The following is a 19,851-nucleotide window of genomic DNA, read 5'->3' on the forward strand; positions in this document are numbered from 1 at the left end:
TGTTTATATATTTATATAAATATATAAAGTTTGGGTGTGTATCCGCACTCTAATCCATTTCACATATAATGGGTGCTTGATCTTAATTGTATACATACTTGTCAAGGAGAGCTGCTCATTCCACTGTGCATTCCAAAGTTTCTTTATGAAGGATCCTGGTGTGCGGATCTCCTTGACAAGTATATATATATATATATATATATATATATATATATATATATATATATATATATATATATATATATATATATATACTCAACTCCTAAACATCCAGTATTAAAGCCAGCACTAGGCATGTCTCCATGATCAAATTGTAAAACTAGTTATCACATGTGAGGCATGCCGATGTTTTTCTTAAAACTAGGAATAGATATACGATATCCTTTGAGATAGCCTGAGCATTGACACTTGACTATGCAAAAAATGCAGTTACTGCGGTGCAATTTAGACTAAGGGGGTTATTTATTAAACTCCAATTGGAAAAGTCCAAATCTGAAAATCCTGTATCTCAGACCTGTCGAGGTTGCATATAAGTCAATGGGAGAAGTCACAATGATTTTTTGATGTGCGCTGGGTTTTGTGCAATACCCCGACGTTTTCTGAATTTTCAGTCAAAAATCTGAGTTTTCGCGGGAAAATCTGTTTTTTTTCCCCGCAAAGCAAATTTTCAGGAAAATTTAATAAATAAGCGCAAAAAAGCCGAGTGGATCTGATGGGAGTTTGTAGCAGAAAATATTTATTACTAGAGCTATAATTATCTAAGTGCTGCATTCTCAGTGGGTAAATTACACCCTTTAGGGGCCAATCATATATTTCCATTTCCTGGGTCCTTTGGCTCATTATACAGTATTATTCACATTTGTTAATATACATATTTTACATATGTTTGGATGATAGATGAACCACTTGCTTTCCACAGTTAGTCCTACATGTAGTAATTTAAATATTATGGAATTGAAGTGGCCTTCAATGACTCGGACAATTATGATGTTGCTCACGTCTGTGACCTTTAATGAAAAAAAATTAAAATCTGTTATATCAAATCAATTATGTTTATTAAATCAATAAAGCAGTTGCCAAGATCTCAATTAACTTTTAAGTCATCTCTTCCTACCCATGTACATCTACAACATTATGACAGAAATTCTTGCTCTGTGCATGAACACGACTTTACACCATACAGTGGAGCATTGGGCAAAAGTCGTCAAACAGTAGAGATGTACTCTATAGATTGTAGCCATTTTTTTTTTTTTAAATGACAACTCTGACTACAAGTAATTTTACTGTGAAGGGATCTGAGCAAATTGACAAGTCCACAGTGATTTAAGTTTGCATTTGTGTGAAATGTCTTTTTCATTTTTAGAAATCATTATTAGATGTCCATTGTATACAGCACCAGTATTAGAAATAACTAAATAATTTTTCCATTAACTGCTAAAATGCACTTGTTATTTCAAATTGATAAAATAAGTCTACACTTATATGGATATTAGAATTACATTTTGTTTATTCTATTGTCCTTATATATTGAAATTAGTGAGTCACTAACTCCCATTTAGATTCTTAATTTTAATGGAATTTATTTAATAATACTAAATACATACCTGATGATTAATTCATTGGTTTAAAACGTAAAAGCTGTTTTGCAACAGCTTCATCCTTGTCTGGCCTTGGTTTAAGAGCAATATTAAATGGCAAAGTAGCACAAACTGGTCTCCATTCTATATCTATGTCCCAACAAGGAAACAAATAGATATCCTTGAGTATTTTTCAAAGAGAAAAAGGTTTGAATGTTGAGTGAAGATTGACTTGACAACCCAGTCTTTTTTTTTACTTTTTGAACTCCAATTTGTGCCTCAAAGAACCTACTGAGTCATGCCCAGGACCAGTGATATGAACTGTGGCCTAATGTTTTTGGACATTGAAATTGTGGTCAAGTGCTCCTATTTGGGTTCTAACAATAATCCCATCCATATAATAATGATGTCGTTTGGATCTGTATTTTAGCAAATTACTGTGATAAACTTCCAATTCACTAGTATGGCAAAAATGTGACAAATAAGAGAGATCTTTCAGAAATCTGTGTGTATGTAATTATTTCCTTGAATTGTTCAAAAATTGAAGATCCATCTATCACCACCACAGGTGATTTATAGTTGGTGTTATCCACTCTGTGATGTCAGTGTATTTTATTTTTTACTTGCTGCAATCGGTTTTGTTCTCAGGGATTTAGCAAAATGCCACACATCAAATTGATGTTTTATTCTTGGATACTTTTCATTGATGATTTTCCGGATTGAGGAGTAGCGGTCAGTGCAGATCATCTTAACAATTACATTTTTCTCTTGAAGTTGGACAAGGGATTTCGCAAATGCTATTGGTTCCATGTTTGACGATGTCAAAGGTAATGTTCAACACAGAAATGAATAATCTTTTTGATTGTCTGTTCCATCAATGTGTATATGCAGTATTTTGCAGAAAAACCCGGTATGTCGCACTGTCCGTCTCCAGAGAGTGCGTCAGCCTTACCGGTAAAGGTCTGAGCAAGCTGCTTCTGTTCTTTCTCCCAATGAAAGTTAACTACTGGAAACATGAATGTATTTTGATATCTGTAAAATGTTTTTTGAGAAATGTGGTAAAGATTTATAAGTTTGAGAAACCTTAGAGTAATTAGAACTACTGAGTAAAATTGCAGAAGCCATTTGAATGTTGCCAAAATGCAAATTACCTTTATGGGGATGGCTGTCCCGTAAATGAAAATGATGACCGGATTGACAAACAGCTCTGACAGAGAGAAAAGACCCAGAAAATTACTTCTTCAGTCGCTGTATAGAGGAATTACAAGATATATAATGTACACAGCGTGCAGCCCATAACAATTTATCCAGACATGATTTATAAATAAAAAAGGTGCTATCATCCAATGGATCTTTGTTTTCTAAAGAAACGCCAACATCTGTAAAATCAATAGTAATATCTAACTTTTCACTTTCATCATCGTCAATTGTATTATCCACACTGATTTCTTCAGGCAGGAAAGATTCATCTTTGTCATTTACTGTTATGTCATTATCAGATTTATTTTCAGGACTTGATGGATTCTCTAAATCAATCATCTCTTCATTGCTAATGCTTACATGATCTTCTGCAGTGAATTCAGTGAAACGTGTGAAACTCTACATTGTGGTCTTGGAATATCTTTGGTTGCTATGCAGTCTAAAGATCCTTTTGTTTTCTTCTTTTTCCTATTGGCTTTTTTGGTAAAGAAAATAGTTACAAGCATGGTTGCTTCTGTGGTAGATGACTGAGTATGACTACATGTTTGAAGAGCTTTTATGTCTGCTGATGAGTTAGATGGTTGATCTGAAGTTGTGAATATATTCGGTATTGCATTTTTTCTAAAAAAAAATTCTGACCTTCACAAAAATAAGAATCTTCTGTAAAGTGAGCTGAACAAAGTCTATATAGGTCATTATTTTTGCCACTTAGTATCTTTTGTGCAAAGGCATTTATATTTCCAAAGTTTTGACCTGTGGCTACTAGCCAAGATGTTATTTTGTTTATGTCCTTTGGGAAAACATGCATAATAATGCTAGATGGTTTTCTGTTTCATGAACATCCATGTAGGCATTCACGAACAATGCACTTCGGCATATTGACTGTTAAAAATTAAGGATAAATAAAATTACATTATGCCTTCTATTGATACAAACATTTTTAAATAATCTACATTTGTTAAAAATAAAACATTAACGTTATCAACAATATGCTGTAAAGACTAGAAAAATGTATGTAAAGTCCATGTGCACTCAGAACACTGCAGTGCAGCAGCATTACATGTAAATTAAATTTATTTTAACAAAATTAAAATTAAAAGTATGAGATAACTTTGGATTTTAGTAAATAACCCCCACAGTTATTGACCCATTGCTAATTGCCGACATGTTTTTTGCTTTTTTTTAGCAATGTACAACTTTTCCAAGCTTTGCTAGGCCCTATTAAAAAACGTAAGAAATGTTGCTAGCATCAAATTCAAAACAAGCATATATTTTTTTAAAAAAAAAAAATTGTCTCAGCCTTTTGTCTCATTGTCTGTGCGCTGTTTTGATTTATTATTAATTTGCAAATCATTGAATTAGGTTTTTATTTATGTTTTACACAGTGTCCCAACTTTTTGGAAACAGTGTTGTACAATAAGAATATGAGACAAGAGCTTAGAACCGTGCAAAACCAAGACAAAGCAATTATGCCCTTCAGAATATAGTGAGAGGAAGAAGACCATTCTCTAACACAGGTACTCCTCCTCCCCCAGTTACAATATTTGTATATTTTTTCTTTTTCTGTAACAATCTATTAATGAATACATTTTGTTTAATAAAGTAGGGGTTATTTACTAAAACTCAAATTAATCTCTTTTTTCTATTAATTCGATCAAATGCTCTGCCACGAACTGAACCGATTTATCTATAATTTTTCTCAAAAAAGTCAATGTCAACAATAAAAATAAATTAGGGATGCACCAAATCCACTATTTAGGATTCAGGTGAGGAAGGAAAAAGTTGTTTTGTGACAAAAATTCATGTGATTTCCCATCCTGCCACTAACATATGCAAATTAGGATTTGGTTCAGCCAGGCTGAATCTGAATTCTGGATTTGTCGCATCCCTACAATAAATACCAGTCCTTTTTGCTCTAATATATAAATATCTTATTTTTACATTCACGTTGAAATATTTCACGCATATCAAGGCCTTAGATATTTGTTTATTATATAATTAGCTTATGTTTTTTGTAACAACAGGCCAAATAAAACGACACATATTTTAATTTAATTCAATACACTTTTTTTGCATAATTGATTTTACCTTAATTCCAATTACTTTTTAAATGTTGAAACAATAAAAAAAAAACATTTTTTTACTTCAACTTCACACGTTGGTTATAAAGCAATTCCATGTCTTTGTTTTACAAGTGCACAACCTTATTATCTACTATATACATGGAATATTTTAATTTATTCAAGAGTTCCATTAATATAAGCTTCCATTGCATCAGCTTTAACAAAGACACACAATGGCAACAGAAAGTGAGAAATCTGATGTAGGACAAATGGTCTCAGACGCATCCAAAGAAGATATGGTAAGTTTTTAAAACTGTATTTTTTCAATACATTTTCTATAAATATAGGGTGCGTTTACAACTCCAGGGGGTGCACGTTTAATAGCACTAAGGGGTGCAATAGTGATGCCACTTACTGCTAGTTTAACAGGACGTGAACCCCCTCTGTTTGTTGATCTCTACATGGAGTGTTGAATAGAAAACCCATCATTCCAAGCAGAGACCAGCATCAGAAGGGCCAGCCCACTCCTTACTGCCTGCCTTTGGGCCACAATGTGGGCTGCGTCTCCTCCCACACTCTAATTTGTACATGCAAATTACTCACAAGTTAGGGGTGGGTAGGGGGTGGGAATTAAGGACGCCTACATTTCTAACGCATCCTACTGACCGCACTACAATGAAACAGCAGTCAAAAAGCATTGAATCCCTGCGGCTATTCATATAATGGCCCATACAGTAGTCATGGTGCTAATATTGCTGATGTGCTGATTGCACTTTGGACAGTGTTATACATGGTAAATAACTGATGCTTTCCATTTTCTTTTTTGGGACTTTTGTTTAGTGAAATTGTGCCCTTGCTAGAAAAAAGAAAAAGCTCCAATAGAACCATCTCAAACTGATAACCAAGGAAGAGTGGAACCAGTGATTGGTGTAAATATTTTCCATCAGCCAATGCCAACTGTTGTTGAATCTGCTTGTTGCTGGGAAACAGAGGATCTGCATCAACATCTAGGAACGGATTTGTCTTGCACTTTTCAACAGGACATGCAGTGTTTGGACAAAGACATCCTTGATATGATGCCTTTCATATTTTCAGGGGAAAACTACTCATACAGAATTACATGCTCATTATGAAAAGTAGTTATCAATATTCTTACAATATTCTACAACTATTAGACAATTTGCTAAGACTAGGTTGTTCTAAAACATAGTAAAGTTCACTTTAAGGTGGACTAATCCAGTTGTATTGATATCTAGTAAGAAGTTTATATTAAATGTATATGACCTGTTTTTTAAAGTCACGAGAAAAGCAGCATGCAAAGCCTACAGCGTCTGGAGTCATGGGATTTTGAGAAAAGGAATTCCTACTCTAGTATGTGTGGTCAATCTTGAGAGAAAAACTTTTCCTGATCCTGAGAGCAGATATGTTGGATTTTACTGGGCTCTGTACAACCCTGCTATTGACATGGCATATGATAATTGTTAAAGGGGTGGTCCATCTTTCCATTAAATTTTTGTATGTTATAGAATGGCTAATTCTAAACACAGTGAAATTGGAAACCAGAGATCTGCTGAATATAAATCAAAATAACTGAAAAACCACAAATAAAACATGAAAACCTATTGCAAACTGCCTCAGAATGTCACCCTCTACATCATACTAAAATGTAATTTAAAGGTGAACAACCCCTTTAATTCTGTAGCATGATTCATGCAAATGTTTTCTTAATTTCCTTTTTGGGTTACAACTATTGTTATGGTGTTATGTATGTTTCCTATTAAAATACAAAGTTATGCAATAATATTTAATATTTTATTTAATATTTTTAAAATACATTTAAAAATAACATTACAATAAAACTTTTGAACTTCAATTTATAGTCATTTTTATTAACATTTCAACATATATAAGTTTACTTTTGATCAAGTTATATTTTGATTATTTTAAAAATTTAAAAACAATAAAGAAATAGATTAAAAATGTAAAAATTAAAAAATTTAATATTTTCATACATAACGATTATGGGTTATGAATTGAACTTTACATCAGGGTAAACTAGTAATTTGCAATTGTCATATATATCTATATCTATACATATAAATTTGAAAACAGGCATTGGGTTAACAAAATGGTGGAAGCATCAGATTCCCAAGGAAAATCTTTCTCACCAGCCTTATATTGGACAATATCTTGCACTTTGTCAAAGGAAAAGTCACAGGTTTTTTTTACAGTTTTATCACCATCTTTTTTTTATTTTACTTTATTCCATTCAGTGGCTTCAAATTCCAATCATGCATCAAGTACTTGTGGGTGGGCCTGTTCACGATAAAGAATGCCTTTTATAGCGGATAATTGTGTCTTTGCAATCATACTGTCCATGAAATAGTAGTTTCTCTTGGACCGATATTTGAGCATGTTATCATGGTATATATCTAATTCTCCAATATGACAAAATTCACAAAGATGTTTAAAGTGCTATTCTCAACAACTTCACATATTTGAAGTGAACATTTGATCCTTTCTTCAACCAAAGGCATCACTGGTCTATTTCATCATCAATATCTTCATGCTCACACCTATGTTATTATCTTTTAACTTTCCAACTGTGGACTATTTATCAAACCGCACATCTACCTGTAGATCACCACAGATGATTTTTGACAGGCGTAATACACTGGGCTAACTCTCTACCATTTTTTATTTTACTAGCAACAGCTACCTTATTTCCAATTGATTTTGCATAATGCCAGATGTCTGATGCAATATTTGTTTACAGTCCCTTGCTTATTTCCACATGTCTATCAACATATATCAAAATATATATTTTAAGGAGTTAGGAAGAAATGTTCCTCTATTGAAGCAGATTGGACCAAGATTCAAAGAGGTAGTTTTACCTTCTGCAGTAAATAAAAACTGATAAAACAATCCTGATTAAAGGGAGGAGTTGTTGATCTTTCCAATACATTAGATTTTAAAGCGTCTTTAAAGAGTCAGGAACACATTTTCCTCAAGCAGTTTGAAGCAGATTGGACATGAAGCAGATTGGACCAAGCTTGAAATATGTCTCCTCACTTTTCTTGGGATATAAAAGCTGATGGAATAATGATTCCTTGATCCTGGGAGTAAATCTCATTGCCTTTGAGTCAGGAAGAAATGGTTTTCTCTACTAAAGCAGATTGGACCGAATTTCAAAGAGGTCTTTTCACCTTTTTAAGGATATAAAAACGTATTAAACGGTCCTGATTAAATGAAGAGACATTGATCCTACTAATACATAAGATTACCTTTAAAGAGAGAGGAAGATTTTTTCCTTTATTGAAGGTGATTGGGCTGAGCTTTAAAGAGGTCTTCCCATCTTCCTCGGGATATAAAAGCTGATGATATGGAGATGCATTGATCCTGGAAGCAAATCCGATTGCTTTTAAGGAGTCAGGAAGAATTGTTCCTGTATTTAAGCAGATTGGGCCAAGCTTCAAAGAGGTATTTTCACTTTTCCTCAGGACATATAAACTGGTTAAATCAGGAGTGATTGATCCTGCCAATCAGATTACCTTTAAATAGTATAGAAGAAATATTCCACTATTGAAGAAGATTGGACCAAGCTTCAAAGAGGTCTTTTTTTTCCGAAAATATTTTTATTGAAAGTCCAGCACATCTAAACAAAGGATTTCACGTTTGTAAAGATACAGTTATGTTATTAGAAATTGTATATAAGTGCATAACTCAAAGAGGTCATTTAAAACTTTTTTTATGATATAAAAATGATTAAATGAGGAGTGATTGAGCCTGCCAATACATCAGATTACCTTGAAAGAGACAGGAAGAAATTTTCCTTTATTGAAGGTGATTGGACTGAACTTCAAAGAGGTCTTCTCCCCCTTCTGGTATATAAACACAGATTAAATAGAGATGTCTTGATCCTGGGAGTAAATCCGAATGCCTTTAAGGAGTCAGGAAGAAATGTTCCTCTATTGAAACATATTGGACCATACTTCACCCCTTTCAGGGTATACAAATGGATTAAATGGTCCTGATAAAACAAAGAGTCATTGATCCTGCCAATACATCAAATTACCTTTAAGTAGTCAGGAAGATTTTTTTCTTTATTGAAGGTGATTGGACTGAGCTTGAAAGCGGTCTTCTCATCTTCTGATCTTTCTTGGGATATAAAAGATGATGGAATAGAGATTCTTTGATTCTGGGAGTAAATCTCATTGCCTATTGGGAATCAAGAAGACATTTTTCTTTATTGTTGCAGATTGGACTGAGTTTCAGTCTTTTCAACTGCCTCAAGATATTAAAGCTGATTGAATGGATATGCATTATCCTGGAAGTAAATCAGATTGCCTTTAAGGAGTCAAAAATACATTTTCCTCTACTGAAGCAGATTGGTCTGAGCTTCAAAGATCTTTTCACCTTCCTCAGGATGTAAAATCAGATTAAATGGAGATGGACTGATCCTGGGAGCAAATCCGATTGCCTTTAAGGAGTCAGGAAGAATTTTTTCTGTATTGAAACAGATTGGACCATGCTTCAAAGAGGTCTTTTCGCTTTCTTCAGGATTAAAAACTGATTCAATGAGGAGTCATGATCCTGCCAATACATCAGATTACCTTTAAAGAGTCTGAAAGAAATATTCCTCTATTAAAGCAGATTGGACCAAGCTTCAAAGGTCTTTTCACCTTTTTCAGGATTTGAAAACAAATTAAATGAGGAGTGAGTGAGGCTGCAAATACATCAGATCAGAAAGAAATTTTCCTTTATAGATGGTGATTGGACTGAGCTTAAAAGAGGTCTTTTCCCCTTCATCCAATATAAAAGCTGATTAAATGGAGATGCATTGATACTGGGAGGTCTTCTCACCTTTCGTGGTATATAAACACAAATTGAATAGAGATGTCTTGATCCTGGGAGTAAATTTGATTGCCTTTAAGGAGTCAGGAAGAAATTGTCCTCTATTGAAGCAGATTGGACCATACTTCAAAGAGGTATTTTCACCCTTTTCAGGGTATAAAAACGGATTAAATGTTCCTGATAAAACGAAGAGTCATTGATCTTGCCAATACATCAGATTACCTTTAGTCAGGAAGAATTTTTCCTTTATTGAAGGTAATTTGACTGAGCTTCAAATAGGTCTTCTCATCTTCTCACCTTCCTTGGGATATAAACGCTGATGGAATAGAGATTCCTTGATCCTGGGAGTAAATCTCATTGCCTATTGGGAATCAAGAAGACATTTTTATTGATGCAGATTGGACTTAGTTTCAAAGAAGTCTTTTCAACTACCTCAAGATATTAAAGCTGATTGAATGGAGATGCATTATCCTAGGAGCAAATCTGATTGCCTTTAAGGAGTCAAAACTACATTTTCCTCTATTTTCACCTTCCTCAGGATGTAAAATCAGATTAAATGGAGATGGACTGATCCTGGAAGCAAATCCGATTGCCTTTAAGGAGTCAGGAAGATTTTTTTCCTGTATTGAAGCAGATTGGACCATACTTCAAAGAGGTCTTTTCACTTTCTTCAGGATTAAAAACTGATTTAATGAGGAGTGATTGATCCTGCCAATACATCAGATTATCTTTAAAGAGCCTGAAAGAAATATTCCTCTATTTAAGCAGATTGGATCAAGCTTCAAAGAGGTATTTATAACTTTTTCAGGATTTGAAAACAAATTAAATGAGGAGTGAGTGATGCTGCAAATACATCAGATTACCTGTAAAGAAATTCCTTTATTGAAGGTGATTGGACTGAGCTTCAAAGAGGTCTTCTCCCCTTCATCCAATATAAAAGCTGATTAAATGGGAAACTGGGAGGTCTTTTCACCGTTAGTGGTATAAAAACACAGATTGAATAGAGATGTTTTGATCCTGGGAGCAAATCCGATTGCCTTTAAGGAGTCATGAAGAAATCTTCCTCTATTGAAGCAGATTGGACTGAGCTTCAAAGAGGTATTCTCACCTTCCTCATGATATAAAAGCTGATCATAAGGAGATGCATTGATCCTGGGAGCAAATCCGATTGCCTTTAAGGAGTCAGGAAGAATTGTTCCTGCATTGAAGCAGATTGGACCAAGCGTCAAATATGTCTTTTCACCTTTTTAAGAATATAAAAATATATCAAATGGTCCTGATTAAATAAAGAGTCATTGATCCTGCCAATAGATAAAGTAGGATTACCTTTAAAGAGTCAGGAAAATTTTTCCTTTATTGAAGGTGATTGGACTGAGGTTCAAAGAGGTCTTCTCACCTCAGACATTCCTTGATCCTGGGAGTAAATATCATTGCCTCAAAGTCAAGAAGAATTTTATTCTCTTTTGAAGCAGATTGGACTGATTTCCAAAGAAGGCTTTTCAATTTCCTCAGGATATAAAAGCTGACTGAATGGAGATTGATCCAATTGCCTTTAAGGAGCAAGCAAGAAATTTTCCTCTACTAAAGCAGATTGGACTGAGCTTCAAAGATGTATTTCCCTTAATGCTCTGTCTTATCGTCTACAGGTAATACCATCGTGAGTAACTTTCAATGTCTACAATTAGGGGTATACCTATCCATTTCCCCCTTTTCCTGATCACTTGACTAGATTTTAGATTATTATTGTCTATCTTTGCTTTATGACACTCGAATCTGTACTTGACTGTTTACCTTATTTTATTTTCCTTTTTGTTTCTTTTTTTTCTTATATGCATATTGAAAAAAATAAAAACATTTGTGAAAAAAAAAAAAGATGTATTTCCACCTTCTTCAGGCTATAAACTGATTAAATGAAGAGTCATTGATCCAGCCAATACATGGATTACCTGTAAAGAGTTAGGAAGAATTTTTCCTCTATTGAAGCAGATTAGACCAAGCTTCAAAGAGGTCTTTTCCCCTTATTCAGGATATAAAAACTGATTAAATGAGGAGTCTGCCAGTACATCGGATTACCTGTACAGAGTCAGGAAGAATTTTTGGAGTTATTTTCACCTTCTTCAGGACATAAAAACTGATTAAAAGGTACTGATTAAATGAAGAGTCATTGATCCTGCCAATATATCAGATTACCTTTAAAGAATCAGGAAGATTTTTTCTTTATTGAAGGTGATTGTACTGAGCTTCAGAGGTCTTCTCCCCTTTCTCTGATATAAAAGCTGATTTAATGGAAATGCATTAATACTGGGAGGTCTTCTCACCTTTCTGGTATATAAACACAGATTGAATAGAGATGTCTTGATCCTGGAAGTAAATCCGATTGTCCTTAAGGAGTCAGGAAGAAAATTTCCTCTATTGAAGCAAATGGACCAAGCTTCAAAAAGGTCTTTTTACTTTTTTCAGGTATAAAAACTGATTAAATGGTCCTGATTAAATGAAGAGTCTTTGATCCTGCCAATACATCAGATTACCTTTAAGTAGTAAGGAAGAAATTTTTCTCTATTGAAGCAGATTTGACCGAGTTTCAAAGAAGTCTTTTCAATTACTTCAAGATATAAAAGCTGATTGAATGGAGATGCATTGATCCTGGAGTAAATGAGATTGCCTTAAGCAGTCAGAAAGAAATTTCCCTCTACTGAAGCAGATTGGACTAAGCTTCAAAGAGGTCTTCTCACCTTTCTCGGGATATAAAAGATGATCATATGGAGATGCATTGATCCTGGGAGCAAATCCGATTGCCTTTAAGGAGTCAGGAAGAATTTTAACTGTATTGAAGCAGATTGGACCAAGCTTCAAAGAGGTATTTTCACCTTCTTTAGGATATAAAAACTGATTCAATGAGGAGTAATTGATCCTGACAATACATCAGATTACCTGTAGAGTCTGGAAGGAATATTCCTCTTTAGAAGCAGATTGGACCAAGCTTCAAAGAGGTCTTTTCACCTTTATCAGGATATATAAACTGATTAAGAGTCAGGAAGATTTTTCCTATATTGAAGGTGATTGGACTGAGCTTCAAATAAGTTGTCCCCCCTTCCTCCAATATAAAAGCTGATTGAATGGAGATGGTCCAGATCCAGGAGGTCTTTTCACCTTTCTTGGTATATAAACACAGATTGAATAGAGATGTCTTGATCCTGGGTGTAAATCCAATTGCCTTTAAGGGGTCAGGAATAATTTTTCCTCTATTGAAGCAGATTGGACTAAGCTTTAAATACATTTCCTTTACACATCTGTGTGGAGGATTGTTCCGTTGAGTGCCTGTCCAATTGTTCTACGGTCCCAAGCTTTAAAGAGGTCTTTTCACCTTCTTCAGAATATAAAAAAACTAAATAAATGATCCTGATCCTGCCAATACATCAAATTACCTTTAAAGAGTCAGGAATACATTTTCCTCTATTGAAGCAGATTGGACCGAGCTTCAAAAACGTCTTTTCACATTTTTCAGGATATAAACACCTATTAAATGGCCCTGATTAAATAAAAAGCCAATACATCAGATTGCTTATCTGATGGAATAGATAAAAGCTGATGGAATAGAGATTCCTTGATCCTGGGAGTAAATCTTATTGCCTCTGAGGAGTCAAGAAGAATTTTTTTCTTTTTGGAAGCAGATTGGACTGAGTTTCAAAGAAGTCTTTTCAGTTTCCTCAGGATATAAAAGTTGATTAAATAGAGATGCATTCATCCTGGGAATAAATCTGACTGCCTTTAAAGCGATTCTGACACCTATCTTTTTTTTATCATGTTGCCAGTTGTTTAGTAATGCTGTATGCCTACTCTGCTGATAATTTTTTTAATCGGTGATTCTGTTACCTATATGAGCCGATCTTGAGTTTTGCCTTTGAGGTAGCCATTTTGGATCTTCCATTCCATGCTTCCTGCTGCCAACGCCTCCTGGTTAAAAAAAAAAAACAGCCAATCTGAAGCATCTGTTGACTCGAAACGCTTCTGCCCTTAATGCTTCATGCTCACGTGACGTCATTACGCTGCATCATGTGACATAGGCATCCAATAGGAAATGCCTGTACTGGCTTACATTGTAACGCCACCCCCTCCCTTCTCCTCCTCTGTGAAGATAAACCTACAGAGACGAGCTGGCAAATGAAGCTCCTTATCTCACCCCACCTACCCCCTCTCTTCTTGTCCTCCATGAAGATAAACTTACATGCTTTTGTAGTAAGTTTGATTTAAGGCTGTGCCGTGAATTCCTTTCTCCACAGCAAGTGCACGAGTCCTCCAGCTCCTTCTTCAAACAGCTGAAGACTGAGATATCACGAGGAGTGAGGCTGATTAGACAAGTGAAGATCACATGACTTCAAAGGAGCAGCATGCAGTGTAAGGGCAGGCTGTCTGCATGCGTGTCAAGCAACGGCTCTCCAGAGGAGAGTAGGGTCTACATCATTGTTAGCTTTAGGGAGGTCGTGGTTTCTGATGGAAATAAATCAAGAAAAATGTAGGCATTGCAAACATTATTTAACAGTGATTATAATAAAAAAAATTGGGACCAATATATAAAATGGCCTAAACTATACAAAGAAGATATTAGCGATAACCTGTCAATATCACTTTAAGGATTCAGGAAGAAATTTTTCTATACTGAAGCAGATTGGACTGAGCGTCAAAGAGGTCTTTCCAATTTCATCAGTATATAAAACTGATTTGAATGGTACTGATTAAATGAAGAGTCATTGATCCTGCCAATACATCAGATTACCTTTAAAGAATCAAGAAGATTTTTTCTTTATTGAAGGTGATTGTTCTGAGCTTCAGAGGTCTTCTCTTCTTTCTCTGATATAAAAGCTGATTAAATGGAAATGCATTAATACTAGGAGGTCTTCTCACATTTCTGGTATATAGAGACAGATTGAATAGAGATGTCTTGATCCTGGAAGTAAATCTGATTGCCAGGAAGATTTTTCTCCTCTATTGAAGCAGATTGGACCGAGCTTCAAAGAGGTCTTCTCAGCTTCCTTGGGATATAAACACAGATTGAAAAGAGATACCTTGATCCTGGGAGTAAGTATAATTGCCTTTAAGGAGTCAGGAAGAAATTTTCCTTCATTGAAGCAGATTGGACTGGGCTTCAAAGAGGTCTTCTCACCTTTCTTAGGATATAAAAGCTGATTGAATAGAAATACATTGATGCTGGGGGTAAATCCAATTGCCTTTAAGGAGTCAGGAAGATAAATGTACGTGCTAATATTTCGTCATAGAATTATTTGATCGTCACTCACTGGAATTAATGCAACGTAATGACTTAGCGGAAAGTTTACTATTCAGTGAAGTGGCCCAAAGATAAATATGTCACCATAATATTTGCAATTTATCACAACCTTTGAAGTGGCAGTTAAATAAGTTTTCGCCAGAAAATTCTCAGAGGCAGGACATTTCCCTATAAATCATTTCTATTTTTACCCATCATTATTTCCGGTTCCTGTAGCCTTTGCTGACAGGGCAGAGAAAAGAGCGGTGTAGAATTTTCTGAATTTTAAACAGCTTTATCAGTTCCAAGCAGAATTCACAACGCAAATGAATTGGAACCATTGACAGGAAGATCACAAGTAATACCAGGCATTGTAAGTCTGCTTTCATTTTTAAATGTTTGTGCTACCGGCAATTTCCAACCATATGCCTCATGTATGATTGGGATAAGTCATCCCAGTTTTGCCAGAATGCTAAATCCAGTATTAAATGCTATATTTAAGTAGGGCTCACATCTAATATGCTTTCCCACATCTTCTGAGTGGCAGAAAGTGAAGACTGGATTCTACTGCTTGGGTGGGATGCCTAATTGCCTGGAAGCTATAGACTGCAGGCCCATACAGCTCACCCCATTTCACCTATGCGGAGAGCAATTTTGCAACAGAAAACACACTCATTCGATAAATGTGCAGGTGGTCTGCGACTCCCACCAACGCATTACGAGTTAATACATGTTAACTCTGGCTTCCCTGGAAGTTGTCATAATGCATACATTCTGCAGTAATCACGCCTTTTTGACAGCTTTCATCTAGGATTAATGCCAGAGGGCTAGTTGCTTGGTAAGTGAAATTCTAATTTGCATGGTTTATTCATTAATCCATAACTCTCAACTGTCCTACTTTCTGCAGGAAAGTCCTGATTTTGACAGCTTTTGAGAGGCTTTTGGCAGAGAGTAAATATTCAGCACTTGCACTGATACAATTGTAACAATTTAAGATATGCACATCTCTTGAGGAACTGACTCACAGCTGAAAGGGCAATTTCACCTTCATTAGCAAAACTGTTATAAAATGGCCCTAAAACCCCCAGAAAAGTGGTCAAACCTTCAAAACAACAGGGCCACACTGCCAATCAGTGGAGCTGCTGTAAGACTTTTTGAGCCTGTGATGGACTGTAGGGCATATATTCAATTCCGTAACATATAAATCACAATTTTTCAGTTTCAAAATTGGTTATAATTCTATTGCTAACCGCAATGATAAAGCATTGGCCAGACCTAAATCCAGGTATTGTATTTTGTACATCATTACCTGATGTACAAAATTATGTATGTTATTTATATTAAGTTGATGTAATGTAAATAACACGGTAAGTTTGTACATCAGTCTGATTGTATATATATAATGAACCTAATCTTAGCAAATCACCAGATTTTTCCATTTGGACTAGTAAGGAAATGGATTGTCAAAGCGCATAACCATTAAGTACCGGTTGTCAAGAAGGAAGCATTCATCTGGTATTGGTTGGCAATATGGAGATCGGGGACTGCATGTTTGCATCTGACATTAGATGCTAAGAACATGATGGGGGAGGTAGCGGTTTATGGGTATTTTAGGACATTCGGGTTGGGGTCATGTTTGTGTACATATTTATATCACTGACGAATGGGGCGGGAAGCCCCCAAAACATTTGATTTGATGGAGGTACTTGGGTACACCGCAATATTGTTGTAAGTGTTGATCTTAATGTCTCTATGTTTAGACACCCTCAAGAAGCTTACCATCAAATGGTTTTAGAGATGCAGCTAAATCCACAATTTTGGGAATCGACCCTATCCCAAATCCTTTGTGAAAGATTTGGCCAAATACTGAACTGAATCCAAAACCAAATTTACATTTTGCAAATTAGGGCGAGGAAGGGTGAAAACTAAAAGCATGCAATTAAAAGTTTTTACTTCCTTGTTTTTGAAACACGTGATATTAAGGATTTAGTTCGGATCCTGCTGAAAAGGGCTGAATTGGGTGCATCGCTAAATGGTTCACCAATTATTTTTGTTTGTTCCGCCTTTATTGGGCATTAAGTTGATGGTCTTATGGTAGACCTGAGAAAACTTCAGAGTAGAAAACTAACCTATACTGTGTTTTTATTGGTACAATCATTATTGGTACGTACTCCCTGCACCTATGTGCCTCCACCCACATGTCCCTCTTAAATAGAGTGCCAGTATTCAATTTAAAGCACATTCCATTCACTGGATATTTGCACAATGCATCACACAGTGAAAAAATTTGAAAAAATCGCTTATATATTTGTTATAACTGAATATATGACTTTTATGTATACGATTTTATATGTAACATATAAAAAATGTCACATTTTGAAAAGCAGTTATCTTTAATTTGACAGTAAAAGTCATGTACTTTTTATAAATAAATATGTATTAATATTACCATATTTCAAATTCTTTTTTTTAAAAAAATGAATAAACCTTTTATTTTACAGAACTATGGTGGTTTTATCTTGCCAAAAAATCTAAAGGTACTGTTAAAAATCAATGTATTTTTATCACAACACATAATTAATGTTAGGTTTCTTTAGAATAACAACACTTATATGGGAATTGAGTATAGGAATTTTTGGCAGCATTTCAAATCATATCATGTTAAATTACTGCAAATTAAAAGAAAATTCCCCTTACTTATTGATATTAATTTAACACATTTTACAGATAAACAAAATGCCAAACAGAACTGTTAAAGGCTGTCATCACAAAAGTGGCAAGAAAGACTCATTTCTTGGAGTTAGCTTGAATATATTTCCTTCATCACTTCAACATATTAAAGTATGATTCCTCAAACAGTACAACATTACTGAATATATTAGGACAAAAACAACTAAACACTAAATGCATACAGCTCATTGTACACTAGGAAGCTATGTAATAAAAAATGACATGAGATCAATGAAGTTTGGTTCCTAATATCTCCTGCAGAAGGTGGCAAAATCATTGATGAAAACATTTCAACATGTGCATATAGAGTTAAAAAGAAAATTGCCTTCTCTTTCAGCAACATCCCATAAAATGGGATTCCATCTCAACATTCCAAATATTTTCAAATTTTAGAGGAAATGTCCACTAATACTGACATAGTATATGTTGATACATCTTCACCTGTAGGTGAAGCATTTGTACTTGGCAAAAGTTACACGTAGGGGGTATTTATTAAAATTCTACTTTTTCTCACTCAAAAAAAAATCGACCAAACCTGAATCCCCTTAATTTACCAATAATTATTGAAAAAAACTTAGCAACAAAATTGTGCTTCATTTTGAGTCGTACAAATTTTTAGAGTTGCTGATCTGAAAACTTGACTTTATTGAATTGTCGCCACGACAACTTGAATTTATTGGATACAAAAACCAACACAGATCAAGATGTCAAGAAACGTATTCAGGGACTTATGCAATTAACTACTACATGACCTCAACAGGTTTTAGAGTATTTTCGGATTCAGATTTTTTAAGTTTATGTTTAGGTTTAAAGGAAATATCTAAAAATTTTAGTTTTGTTCCCCTCTAAAAAAAATACTTTTTCCCCTTTAAAACCTGACCAGAAAAAAAATTGAGGTTTAATAATTAGGCCCCTATGAGCCATGACAATTTTATTAATTTTTTATTCAACACTTGTAACATCTTTATCCCAGCTGCCACCAATAGAAAATAATTCATTTGATTTTGTGATAGAAAACCCTGATGCTTAAAAAAAGTACATACAATAAGAGGATGATGTTATTAACTGAATTTTTCCAAAGAAATAAATCAATTATACAAAATGTCCAAATATCACCCAAGATTGACATTCTTGAAAAAATTTCAACATTCAAGAAATTTTAAGAGGGGTACCTCCTGAAATTTATTGCAAATTTTTATTAACAATCAACAAAGTTGACCTAACTCCCACCCATCAATTTAAATTTATCAATATCTCTTGAAAAAGTTGGTTGCAACAAATTTGTGCTCCATGACAACTAATTTATTGGATTATCGGACAAAAAGCATTGCAGATCACAATGTCAAGAAACATCTTCAGGGACATTTGCCATTGAATTCTACATGATCTCGACAGGTTTTAACTGGAGTATTTTCGGATTTGGATTTTTAGCAACTTTCAGATATAATAAATCTCAAAAAAAATGTTTTTGCTTCTTTCCCCTTTCCCTGAAAATTCAAGTTTTCCTCTTTAAAAACTCTACCAGAAAAAAAATGAGGTTTAATAAATAGGCCCCAAAATCAGTATTGATGTGGATAAAATAAGGGATAGTGAATGACAGAAAATGTATGCTTGAGTCGTGCTTAGATTTACTTTTAAAGGAGAAGGAAAGGTAAAAACTAAGTAAGCCTTATCAGAAAGGTCCATGTAAATATACCAGTAAACCCCCAAAGTAGTGCTGCTCTGAATCTCCTGTCAAAAGAAACACTGCATTTCTTTCCTTCTATTGTGTACACATGGGCTTCTGTATCAGACTTCCTGCCTTCAGCTTAAACCTCATTGCCCTGGGCAAGAGCATGCTCAGTTTGCTCCTCTCCCCCCCCTCCCCCCCTTCTCTACTGTAATCTGAGCCCAGAGCAGGGAGAGACTCAGGCAGGAAGTGATGTCACACCACATTAATACTGCGGCTCCTATCCTAAACAAACAGAGAGTTTCTAGAGCTTTTTACTCAGGTATGGTAAAACATTCTACAGAATAAATATAGCATTCTAGCTTGCACTATTGCAGCTAATCTATTGGCAATAAAATGCCTCCGTAGCTTTCCTTCTCCTTTAAGGTCAGGTGTCAGAGAGAAAAGAAAGAGAATGAAATTAGAAAAATATGTTGAAGGGATTTATTTTTTAGT

At 34.8% G+C, this 19,851-nt stretch overlaps 1 long non-coding RNA gene across 1 annotated transcript; it reads right to left on the reverse strand.

The window, feature by feature from the left end:
• Positions 1-680: 680 nt before the first annotated feature.
• On the reverse strand, positions 681-19,057 carry LOC121395678. Its single transcript, XR_005962619.1, has 3 exons — positions 13,920-19,057; positions 13,568-13,648; positions 681-3,659 (listed from the first exon to the last, which is right to left on the reverse strand). It is a non-coding gene; the product is annotated as an uncharacterized LOC121395678 (long non-coding RNA).
• Positions 19,058-19,851: the final 794 nt, after the last annotated feature.

Source organism: Xenopus laevis, chromosome 7L, assembly GCF_017654675.1.
Source record: "Xenopus laevis strain J_2021 chromosome 7L, Xenopus_laevis_v10.1, whole genome shotgun sequence".
Lineage (NCBI taxonomy): Eukaryota > Metazoa > Chordata > Amphibia > Anura > Pipidae > Xenopus > Xenopus laevis.